We start from the raw sequence: 13,227 nt of genomic DNA on the forward strand, positions 1-13,227 counted from the left end.
CACGTTCACCTGCACAAACAATAGTACGCAAGTATAAACACCATGGGACCGCGCAGCCGTCATACCGCTCAGGAAGGAGACGCGTTCTGTCTCCTAGAGATGAACGTACTTTGGTGCAAAAAGTGCAAATCAATCCCAGAACAACAGCAAAGGACCTTGTGAAGAGGCTGGAGGAAACAGGTACAAAATTATCTATATCCACAGTAAAACGAGTCCTATATCGACATAACCTGAAAGGCCACTCAGCAAGGAAGAAGCCACTGCTCCAAAACTGCCATAAAAAAAGCCAGACTATGCAACTGCACATGGGAACAAAGATCGTACTTTTGGAGAAATGTCCTCTGGTCTGATGAAACAAAAATAGAACTGTTTGGCCATAATCACCATCGTTATGTTTGGAGGAAATTGGGGGAGGCTTGCAAGCTGGAGAACACCATCCCAACCGTGAAGCACGGGGGTGGCAGCATCATCTTGTGGGGGTGTTCTGCTGCAGGATGGACTGGTGCACTTCACAAAATAGGCATCATGAGGAAGGACAATTATGTGATGTCTCAACACATCAGTCAGGAGTTAAAGCTTGGTCGCAAATGGGTCTTCCAAATGGACAATGAACCCAAGCATACTTCCAAAGTTGTGGCAAAATGGCTTAAGGACAACAAAGTCAAGGTATTGGAGTGGCCATCACAAAGCCCTGACCTCCATCCTATAGATAATTTGTGGGCAGAACTGAAAAAGCGTGTGTGAGCAAGGAGGCCTACAAACCTGACTCAGTTACACCAGCTCTGTCAGACGGAATATGCCAAAATTCACCCAACTTATTGTGGAAAGCTTGTGGAAAGTTACCCGAAATGTTTGACCCAAGTTAAACAATTTAAAGGCAATGCTACCAAATACTAATTGAGTGTATGTACACTTCTGACCCACTGGGAATGTGATGAAAGAAATGAAAGCTGAAATAAATAATTCTCTCTACTATTATTATGACATTTCACATTCTTAAAATAAAGTGGTGATCCTAACGGACCTAAGACAGGGAATTTTTACTTGGATTAAATGTCAGGAATTGTGAAAACTGAGTTTAAATGTATTTGGCTACGGTGTATGTAAACTTCCGACTTCAACTGTATGTAATATATAAAACCAACTCTTGAAGTGGCACTCCTGATGGTTGACATAGCTTTATTGGGATGTGTTTGTGTTGTTATGACCAGGGGTGGGGTGAGAAATTGATTCATTAATTTTGAACTTGAAGACCTTGCCCCTGTCATTGACTTCTATTGTTTTTTGGTTAGCAGCAGCTAGTTAAAGAGATTGAACAGGATCTTAAAGATGTGTTATAAAGGTTTTGTGTAATTTCAGCCTGTAGTTTTGAAAGTAGCGCTCATAACATATCACACGAATTACAGGACTTTTTTGCAGCCCATACAGTACATGACCAAAAGTATGTGGACACCCTCTCATCGAATATCGCATTCCAAAATGATGACCATTAATATGGAGTTGGTTCCCCTTTACTGCTATAATAGTCTCCACTCTTCTGGGAAGGCTTTCCACTAGATGGAACATTGCTGCGGGGACTTGCCTCCATTCAGCCACAAGAGCATTAGTGAGGTTGAGCACCGATGTTGGACAATTAGGCCTGTCAGTCGACGTTCCAATTCACCCCAAAGGTGTTCGATGGGGTTGAGATCAGGGCTCTGTGCAGGCCAGTCAAGTTCTTCCACACCGTTCTCGACAAACCATTTCTGTATGGACCTCGCTATGTGCATGAGGGCATTGTCATCTGCAACAGGACATTGTCGTGAAACAAACTGTTGCCACAAAGTTGGAAGCACAGAATCATCTGGAATGTCATTGTATGCTGTAGCGTTAAAGATTTTCCTTATCTGGAACTAAGGGGCCTAGCCTGAACCATGAAAAACAGACCCAGACCATTATTCCTCCTCCACCAAACTTTACAGTTGGCACTATGCATTCAGGCAGGTAGCTTCTCCTGGCATCCGCCAAACCCAGATTTGTCCGTCGGACTGCCAGATGGTGAGGCGTGATTAATCACTACAGAGACTGCATTTCCACTACTCCAGAATCCTATAGCGGCGAGCTTTACAGCACTCCAGCCGACGCTTGGCATTGCACATGGTGATCTTAGGCTTGTGTGCGGCTGCTCAGCCATGGAAACCCATTTCATGGCACTCCTGACGAACAGTTTTTGTGCTGACGTTGCTTCCAGAGGCAGTTTGGAGCTCAGTAGTGAGTTTTGCAACTCACTAACGCTTCAGCACTCGGCGGTCCCGTTCTGTGAACTTGTGTGGCCTACCACCTCGCGGCTGAGCCGTTGTTGCTCCTAAATGTTTCTACTTCGCAATGACAGCACTTACAGTTGACCGGCACAGGTCTAGCAGGGCAGAAATTTGACGAACTGACTTGTTGGAAAGGTTGGCATCCTATGACGGTGGTGCCACGTTGAATGTCACAGCTCTTCAGTATGGCCATTCTACTGCCAATGTCTGCCTCTCTATGGAGATTGCATGGCTGTGTGCTCAATTTTTATACACCTGTCAGCTACGAGTGTGGCTGAAATAGTTTGAAGGGGTGCCAACATACTTTTGTGTATATAGTGTATGTTAGAATTCCCATTCATACAATATGTTACAAAAAATAGAGGTAAGTCCTAGAAAAGTACAGATATGAAGTGAAGATGTTTAACCTATTATGGTTGCACTTAGGTCCAACAATGCACTTTCCTAGAAGGCCTATTGATGTTACTTGTAATATACACCTCGATTAGGCTGATAGAAATCCTTATTATTTTGATAACTTATTTTCAATTGAGCTTCATTATTTCTATATAGCCTACACCTTCTCGTTCTGAACTTCTAACGTGAGTGGGGCGGGTGTGGCTTTGTGACAATGATCACAAGAGCAGCTGCTCAACAATTTGACAGGTCCAACGCAGTTCCACCTCCGACACTCCCAAAACACCAACTATGCGGGTGTCAGCTATCGCCAGTTAACGCTTGCGCTTGATCTGATTGAATCTAGGCCTAATTTTAAAAGTTTACATTTGGAAACAGTGGCCAGGTAAACAAAACCAAAGCATTGATTGCTGTCATACCTTGCTGTCTTACCTTGTCCATAGACTGCTGACAGGGTAAGGAAACCAACACGTATTTATGTAATTTGGGTGCACTATCCTTTAACGACTCACAGAACATATTCTGACTGTCTCAGTTTCACAGGTAATTAGCCTGTATTCAGACCCCTTGACTTTTTCCACATTTTGTTACGTTACAGCCTTATTATAAAATTGATTAAATCGTTTTATCCCTCATCAATCTACACACAATACCCCATAATGATAAAGCAAAAACATTTTTTTTGAATTGTTTTGCACATTTCTAAAATATTTTTTTTAAATATGAAATGTACATTAGTATTCAGACTAAATATGAAATGTACATTAGTATTCAGACCTTTTACTCAGTACTTTGTTGAAGCACCTTTGGCAGCGATTACAGCCTCGAGTCTTCTTGGGTATGACGCTACAATCATGGCATACATGTATTTGGGGAGTTTCTCCCATTCTTCTCTACAGATCCTCTTCAAAGAGAAGAAAAAGGACATCAAAGTGAAACAGTCCTCTGAAGACACAAGAGACAATAGTACAAGAAACAATGCTTCTATTATATTTATATTCTATTTCTATAGCTTCTTCAAGGTTTCCAAGATGGCGTAGCAGTCAGACGTCCTTTGTCCTTGTCTTGTCCCATGTATATATGTTTTGTATCTTTTTGTCTTTTTCTTCGCATATCTTTTAATATTTTTTTTCTAAAAACTCAACTTCAAAACACTCTCCTGCAACCCGCCTCACCTCATCAAATGTGGTGCGGATCAGTTTTTTTTCAAAAGTATTATTCACCTCGTATCCGAAATCCACAACAGAAGCTAGCCAGAAGTTAGCCAACTCACTAGCTAACGTTAGTATTCAAGCTAACCACGGCTAGCGGTCATCAGCTCTCCTTTAGCTCGGAAAGCTATCGCCAGTTCTGTACAACACGACTCAGACCAGAGCATACCGGACCTATTTTCTCTCCATATCCCCGGATTTCTACCGCAAGCTCTGGACATTTACACCTGGATCTTGCAGCTAACTAGCTGCTATCCGAGTGACTATTGGCTAACGTCGATTCCGGAGCAAACACCAATTATCCCGGAGCTAGCCAGCTGAAGAGGTCCATCAGCCACTCCTGGGCTACAATCACCTATCCGGACCCGTTTTACTGCCGATGCGGATCCCCACCAGGCCTTCACGACTGGAATACTGACGTTATCTGTCCGAGGGAGTTATTCAACTGGCCCCTCCATCGTGACGTAACCTGAACGCCCATTTGCTAACTGCGGCCCGCTAATCGTTAGCTGTCTTGAGCATATCGGCTGCTATCTGAACAAGTCTATCGAACAATCTTCTTGGGCCACTATAACTACAACTATTTTGACAATTGGATTACCATACGGAACCCACTAATCTTACCACACGGAACCCACTAATCTACCGACGGAAACGCACGGGGTGGCTAAAAACAGACCTCCATCTTCTGCTAGCTTGCTACCCATGGCTCGGCTAGCTGTCTGAATCGCCGTGACCCCAACCAACCTCACTACTCACTGGACCCTTATGATCACTTGGCTAAGCATGCCTCTCCTTAATGTCAATATGCCTTGTCCATTGCTCTTCTGGTTAGTGTTTATTGGCTTATTTCACTGTAGAGCCTCTAGCCCTGCTCATTATACCTTATCCAACCCTTCAGTTCCACCACCCACACATGCGATGACATCACCTGGTTTCAATTATGTTTCTAGAGACAATATCTCTTTCATCATCACTCAATGCCTAGGTTTACCTCCACTGTATTCACATCCTAACATACCTTTGTCTGTACACTATACCTTGAATCTATTTTATCGCCCCCAGAAACCTGCTCCTTTTACTCTTTGTTCCAGACGTCCTAGACGTCCAATTCTCATGGCTTTTAGCCGTACCCTTATCCGACTCCTCCTCTGTTCCTCTGGCGATGTAGAGGTGAATCCAGGCCCTGCAGTGCCTAGCTCCACTCCTATTCCCCAGGGGCTCTCTTTTGATAACTTATGTAACCGTAAAGCCTTGGTTTCATGCATGTTAACATTAGAAGCCTCCTCCCTAAGTTTTATTCACTGCTTTAGCACACTCTGCCAACCCGGATGTCTTAGCCGTGTCTGAATCCTGGCTTAGGAAGACCACCAATAACTCTGAAATCTCCATCCCAGCTACAACATTTTCAGACAAGATAGAACGGCCAAAGGGGGCGGTGTTGCAATCTACTGCAGAGATAGCCTGCAGAGTTCTGTCCTACTATCCAGGTCTGTACCCAAACAATTTGAACTTCTACTTTTAAAAATCCACCTCTCTAAAAACAAGTCTCTCACCATTGCCGCCTGCTATAGACCACCCTCTGCCCCCAGCTGTGCTCTGGATACCATATGTGAACTGATTGCCCCCCATCTATCTTCAGAGCTCGTGCTGCTAGGTGACCTAAACTGTGACATGCTTAACACCCCGGCCATCCTTCAATCTAAGCTTGAAGCCCTCAATCTCACACAAATTATCAATGAACCTACCAGGTACCACCCCAAAGCCGTAAACACGGGCACCCTCATAGATATCACCCTAACCAACTTGCCCTCTAAATACACCTCTGCTGTTTTCAACCAAGATCTCAGCGATCACTGCCTCATTGCCTGCATCTGTAATGGGTCAGCGGTCAAACGACCTCCACTCATCACTATCAAACGCTCCCTGAAACATTTCAGCGAGCAGGCCTTTCTAATCGACCTGGCCCGGGTATCCTGGAAGGATATCGACCTCATCCCGTCAGTAGAGGATGCCTGTTTTTTCTTTTTAAATGCCTTCCTCACCATCTTAAATAAGCATGCCCCATTCAAGAAATTTAGAACCAGGAACAGATATAGCCCTTGGTTGTCTCCAGAACTGACTGCCCTTAACCAACACAAAAACATCCTGTGGCATTCTGCATTAGCATCGAACAGCACCCGTGAAATGCTACTTTTTAGGAAGTTAGAAACCAATATACACAGGCAGTTAGAAAAGCCAAGGCTAGCTTTTTCAAGCAGAAATTTGTTTCCTGCAACACAAACTCAAAACATTTCTGGGACATTGTAAAGTCCATGGAGAATAAGACCACCTCCTCCCAGCTGCCCACTGCACTGAGGATAGGAAACTCTGTCACCACCGATAAAACAACTATAATTGAGAATTTCAATAAGCATTTTTCTATGGCTGGCCATGCTTTCCACCTGGCCACCCCTACCCCGGTCAACAGCACTGCACCCCCCCACAGCAACTCGCCCAAGCCTTCCCCATTTCTCCTTCTCCCAAATCCAGTCAGCTGATGTTCTGAAAGAGCTGCAAAATCTGGACCCCCACAAATCATCCGGGCTAGACAATCTGGACCCTTTCTTTCTAAAATTATCTGCCGAAATTGTTGCAACCCCTATTACTAGCCTGTTCAACCTCTCTTTCGTGTCGTCTGAGATTCCCAAAGTTTGGAAAGCAGCTGCGGTCATCCCCCTCTTCAAAGAGGGGACACTCTTGACCCAAACTGCTACAGACCTATATCTATCCTACCCTGCCTTTCTAAGGTCTTCGAAAGCCAAGTTAACAAACAGATCACCGACCATTTCGAATCCCACCGTACCTTCTCCGCTATGCAATCTGGTTTCAGAGCTGGTCATGGGTACACCTCAGCCACGCTCAAGGTTCTAAACGATATCTTAACCGCCATCGATAAGAAACAATACTGTGCAGCCGTATTCATTGACCTGGCCAAGGCTTTCGACTCTGTCAATCACCACATCCTCATCGGCAGACTCAACAGCCTTGGTTTCTCAAATGATTGCCTCGCCTGGTTCACCACCTACTTCTCCGACAGAGTTCAGTGTGTCAAATCTGAGGGCCTGTTGTCCGGGCCTCTGGCAGTCTCTATGGGGGTGCCACAGGGTTCAATTCTTGGGCCGACTCTCTTCTCTATATATATCAATGATGTTGCTCTTGCTGCTGGTGAGTCTCTGATCCACCTCTGCGCAGACGACACCATTCTGTATACTTCTGAATATGTGGACAACTACAAATACCTAGGTGTCTGGTTAGACTGTAAACTCTCCTTCCAGACTCACATAAAACATCTCCAATCCAAAGTTAAATCGAGAATTGGCTTCCTATTTCGCAACAAAGCATCCTTCACTCATGCTGCCAAACATACCCTCGTAAAACTGACCATCTTACCGATCCTCGACTTTGGCGATGTCATTTACAAAATAGCCTCCAACACCCTACTCAACAAATTGGATGCAGTCTATCACAGTGCCATCCAATTTTGTGACCAAAGCCCAATATACTACCCACCACTGCGACCTGTACGCTGTCGTTGGCTGGCCCTCGCTTCATACTCGTCGCCAAACCCACTTACTCCAGGTCATCTACAAGACCCTGCTAGGTAAAGTCCCGCCTTATCTCTGCTCTCTGGTCACCATAGCTGCACCCACCCGTAGCACGTGTTCCAGCAGGTATATCTCACTTGTCACCCCCAAAGCCAATTCTTCCTTTGGTCGCCTCTCCATCCAGTTCTCTGCTGCCAATGACTGGAACGAACTACAAAAATCTATGAAACTGGAAACGCTTATCTCCCTCACTAACTTTAAGCAACAGCTGTCAGAGCAGCTCACAGATCACTGCACCTGTACATAGCCCATCTATAAATAGCCCAAACTACTACCTCTTCCCCTACTGTATTTATTTATTTATTTATTTTGCTCTTTTGCACCCCAGTATTTCTACTTTTTTTTTTTTTTTTTTACTCTGTCAAGTTGGATGAGGATCGTCGCTGCACAGCTATTTTCAGGTCTCTCCAGAGATGTTAGATCGGGTTCAAGTCCGGGGTCTGGGCCACTCAAGGACATTCAAAGACTTGTCCCAAAGCCACTCCTGCGTTGTCTTGTTCACCTCCTGTTGGAAGGTGAACCTTCGCCCCAGTCTGAGGAGTAGGTTTTTATCAACGACCTCTCTGTACTTTGCTCCATTCATCTTTCCCTCTATCCTGACTAGTCTCCCAGTCCCTGCCTCTGAAAAACATCCCCACAGCATGATGCTGCCACCACCATGCTTCACCGTAGGGATGATGCAAGGTTTCATCCAGACATGACGCTTGACATTCAGGCCAAAGAGTTCAATCTTGGTTTCATCAAACCAGAGAATCTTGTTTCTCATGGTATGAGAGTCTTTAGGTGCCTTTTGGCAAACTCCAAGCGGGCTGTCATGTGCCTTTTACTGAAGAGTGACTTCCGTCTGGCCGCTCTACCATAAAGGCTTGATTGGTGGAGTACTGCAGAAGGTTGTCCTTCTGGAAGGTTCTCCCATGTCCACAGAGGAACTCTGGAGAACTGTCAGAGTGACCATCAGGTTCTTGATCACCTCCGTGACCAAGGCCCTTCTCCCCCGATTTGACCGGGTGGCCAGCTCTAGGAAGAGTCTTGCTGGTTCCAAACTTCTTCCATTTAAGAATGCTGCAAAAAAAATTTGTACCCTTCCCCAGATCTGTGCCTCAACACAATCCAGTCTCGGAGCTCTGCGGACAATTCCTTTGACCGCATGGCTTGGTTTTTGCTCTGACATGCAGTGTCAACTGTGTGACAGTATATAGATAGATGTGTGCCTTTCCAAATCATGTACAATCAATTGAATGTACCACAGGTGGACTCCAATCAAGTTGTAGAAACATCTTAAGGATGATCAATGGAAACAGGATGCACCTGAGCTCAATTTCGAGTCTTATAGCAAAGGGTCTGAATACTTATGTAAATAAAGTATTTCTGTTTATAATTTTTTATACATTCGCAAAAATGTCTAAAAACCTGTTTTCGGTTTGTCATTTATAAGGTATTCTGTGTAGATTAATGAGGAAAAAAAGTAATTTAATACATTTTAGAATAAGGCTGTAATGTAACAATGTGGAAAAAGTATACTTTTCGAATACACTGTATATTAATATATGGGTTCACTTCAATCAAGAGCACATGCAGTAAGTTTTTTACCCAAATACATAAACTGTATCTTTATTACCCAAATAAAACTGCAGAATGATTTATGGGTACTGTGATAAAATAGCAGACTCCCCTCACAGTTAAACCTTATGAACGGCACGTTCCTCTGTTCATGCGTTGCTGATTCATTCCATATCTTACAACACCTGGATAGGTATTTTAAGTATCAGCTAACCACATCATTATGTTATAGCAATTCGTCAGTTGATGACACAGTCGATGACACAGTCGATATCACAGTCGATGACGTGGCAAGCAACCATTGGTTGATGCATGCAAGGTCTGAGCAGGGTAACGCGACCCATATGTTATAGCACGCCGCTTTTCAAACCAACTGGGAACTCAGAAAAAAGTTAAAATCATGACGTCAGTGATCTTCAGGTCGGAAAGTCGGAGCTCTAGAAAGAGGCCTGAGTTCCCGAGTTGGAAATCCGAGTTGTATGACTTCAAATTTCCCAGCCGGAGCTGTTTTTTTTTTGAGTTCCCAGTTGTTTTGAACGCACTAAAGTCGGAAGTCTGATATTTCCGAGTTCCCAGTTCCCAGTTGTTTTGAACACAGCAATTATCTGGTGCCCAACTGCACAGTCAATGACGTGGCACGCAGACATTGGTTGATGCATGCAGCGACTGAGCCGGGGAACATGAACAATATCGGCCTCAGTCTCAAATCCAATCTCCTTCCAGTACTACTATCCGGTGACTGAAGCAGCATGCTTTTATGCCGCGTTCAAAACAACTGGTAACTGGCAACTCAAAACTGGAAAATCTCAGACTACCAACTTCAGTTCGTTCAAGACAACTGGAAACTCTGGAAAAAAACGAGCTCCGACTGGTAAAATTTGTTTTGAATGGTCATCCAACTTAGAATTTCAAGTCGGGAATCTTTCCAGAGCTCTGACCTGAAAATGACTGACGTCATGATTCGACCTTGTTTTTTCCCGAGTTCCTAGTTGTCTTGAATGAACCATTACTGCAGTAAGAGGTTAGTGATGTCACCATACCATATGACTAAACTAATAAGAGGGTCCAGTCCCATTTCAGTCCCTTGCCACTACCTGTATAGTATAAAAGACCGGAAAGGACTAGATAAGGGTAAGCAATATAGTGATGGTGTTCCTAGACCTGCAGTAGGCAGAGTGAGGATTCCTCCATATTGCTTTCACGTACCCAGCCCTATCAGATCTGTGGAGACCAAAAGGGAAAAGGGGCTAGGTATTGAAATTGAATGTGGCCGTTAAAACATAATCTTCACTCCAGCCCACAGAAATTGCAGCAACAGCAACCTCTTGTGGCACAAGTAGCAGCACCAGTTCCCTCTTGTTATCAAAATCAGAAAGGTATTTTGTTTAGGGCCAGGATTCAATCTGATCCGCGTTATAGCGGGCTTGACCTTTAAATGTGAATGCAATCCTCGCGAAAGTCGGAACATTGCCTTTAAAAATGCATTGTCTACAAGTACAATCGGATTGAATCGCATCCTAGTTTGGACCCCAAACTTTGCACAAATATTCCTACTGTTGGGTTATATTGCGTGTTTTGTTACAGGTTACAGTTTTGATACTCATCACTGCATCCTGTAGGCTTATCAAAAGGTTGGCTGGACTTCGCTAAAGACCCATAGATCTCTTCATTACTCCATTTTTGTTTACAAGGCCCTACTTCATAAACTTCCGTCTTATCTAATTTTGCTCTTGACGTATAGACACCTGAGTTGCCTAACCCCTTCACAGGATTGGTTAACTCTTGAGGTTCCTACCCAGCTAGCACAGTGGATCTGGGCTGATTCTGGCTGAGAGTCGGGGCACTCGGCTCATGTGGCCCGAGTCTGGGCCGCCTTCGGCGGTATTACTTATGGCTAGGATGCGGGGATTGAGCTCGGGCGATTCCACTGTGAGTTATCTGGCGCAAATGTATATATTACTTGGGGCTCGGGCCGATTCCGGTGAGAGTTCATTTGGCCCAAATGTATTACTTGGGGCTTGAGCTGATTGGGGCAGATGATTACACAGGCTGCTTTATATAATTAACATTTCATTATTTATTTTTCCATATTTTCTCATTGTTTCTGTGATCAAAAAATACAATTAACATTTAAATGAAATTCTTTAGAAGTCCTGTGTAGTACTTTGTGCAAGGCAATTGATAAGCATTAAAAACTTTATGGATGGAACTTCCCGAGTGGCGCAGCGATCTAAGACACTGTTTCGCAGTGCAAACTGCATTTGATAGTTTGAGATCCGTGCCGGCCGCGACCGGGAGACCCATGAGGCGACGCACAATTGGCCCAGTGTCGTCAGAGTTAGGGGAGGGTTTGGCCGGCAGGGATGTCCTTGTCTCGTCGCATTGTAGCGACTCCTGTGGCGGGCTAGGCGTATGCACGCTGACACGGTCACCAGGTGTAGCTGAGACCCCAAAAAATTGTGGATGGGTATAATTTGTATGTATAAAATGTATAATAGTAATATTTAAAATTACTAAATCGGGTAATTTTGTATACATTAATTTAAATTTGCATCGGGCTGCTTCTGGGGGGATTCTGGTAAGATTCCGGCAAAGTCGGCTGAATTCTGGTAGACGGAAACGGCCCGATTGCCAATTCTGAGCAGTCATTCATTTTGATTCCGGGCCAAGTCCGACACCCGATTCCCGGGCTGATTCGATCAGTTCCGGCCCCCCGGAAGAGGGCCGCTTCTGTTCCGATTCCTCATTGCTAGCTGGGTAGGGTCTCCACCAAGCTAGGTAAATCTGCTTTTAGTTTTAATACAGTATTACCGGAACAAAATTTGAAATACAGCTCATCTTAATATTCTTGTGCCGTTCGGTATTGATTGGGTAATTATTAGTTTTTCTGAGAGATTTGTGATGTTTTACTTGTGCTTCCCATGACTGAGTTTTTGTATTTGAATGTATATATATGTATAATTTGTGTTGTATTGTGCAGGACACATTTGAAAAAGAGGCCTTGGTCTCAATATGTCTTATGTTAAAATAAAGGTAAAATAAAAACAATATTCACATGGTCATTTACCAGGTGAAGTAAGGGTGAAATAATTTTACAAACTCCAAAAAACTACTTTTATTTTTTGAAGACGGCAGGTGGTACTGACTAGACAAAATGTGAGGACATGGAATTAGGATGGCACAGTTTATATGACAATGGAGCAGAGTCATTTTTCATTGGACTCAATAGAACTAACATTAGTGTAAAATAGACATGATCAATGTTCCCTCTAAACTGTGCACATGTTAGGCCTACATTATGATTAAATAACCACAGTAGCCTACTTGACCACTGTTAAAACTAACTTAAAGCGGGTACAGCCTCAGTGTTCACAGTAAATACACGCCCGGAAGTTGCACAGAATTTTCGCAACGTTAAAGTTCGGGCTCAGCAGACCTGAAATTTGCTCAGTGATTAAAAAAATTAGAGGGAACACTATAATCATGTTGTACAGAGACAGCTTATGGCCAAAGGTAATAGATACATTTTTCTCTATGGACAACCATATCACCAAAAATCCATAAAAACTCTATGCAATGAAATTTGACAATGTAAATATGAAAAACGGTCCTACTTTAAAATTCAATATAATAATTCATTGACATGGTAGGCCTAATTAATCTGACCATTAGGATACACATCGCTACATCATACAATGTTTGCTCATCTAATGTGTGAATATCCAAATGTGTAATGACACAACTGTAAACTGCACTCATAAATTGCACTCAGTAACAATGTGCCTAATCTGTAGTTACGCTTTACCTATCTATGTGACTATAATGTAAATATATGATTTTATCGCCATTTATTATAAAGAGGAACCGAAAACTGTAACAACGACTGTTGGAGCTTCGAGAACATCACAAACTAAGTGAAATTCAAAACAATTACAGTATGACAAATGTGATCAAGAGGCAATAACGGTTTACATATTTCTATATATAAATTCTAAATATTTCTATATACAATTTCTAAATATAAATTGTCAGTGCTTAGGTCATGGCTTTGTTTCAATTGTTTCGACTGCATCACAAATAGAACCAACCTGCTCCACCACAGCCCCGTCGATG

The sequence above is a fragment of the Salvelinus alpinus genome, chromosome 39, assembly GCF_045679555.1.
Source record: "Salvelinus alpinus chromosome 39, SLU_Salpinus.1, whole genome shotgun sequence".
Taxonomy (NCBI): domain Eukaryota; kingdom Metazoa; phylum Chordata; class Actinopteri; order Salmoniformes; family Salmonidae; genus Salvelinus; species Salvelinus alpinus.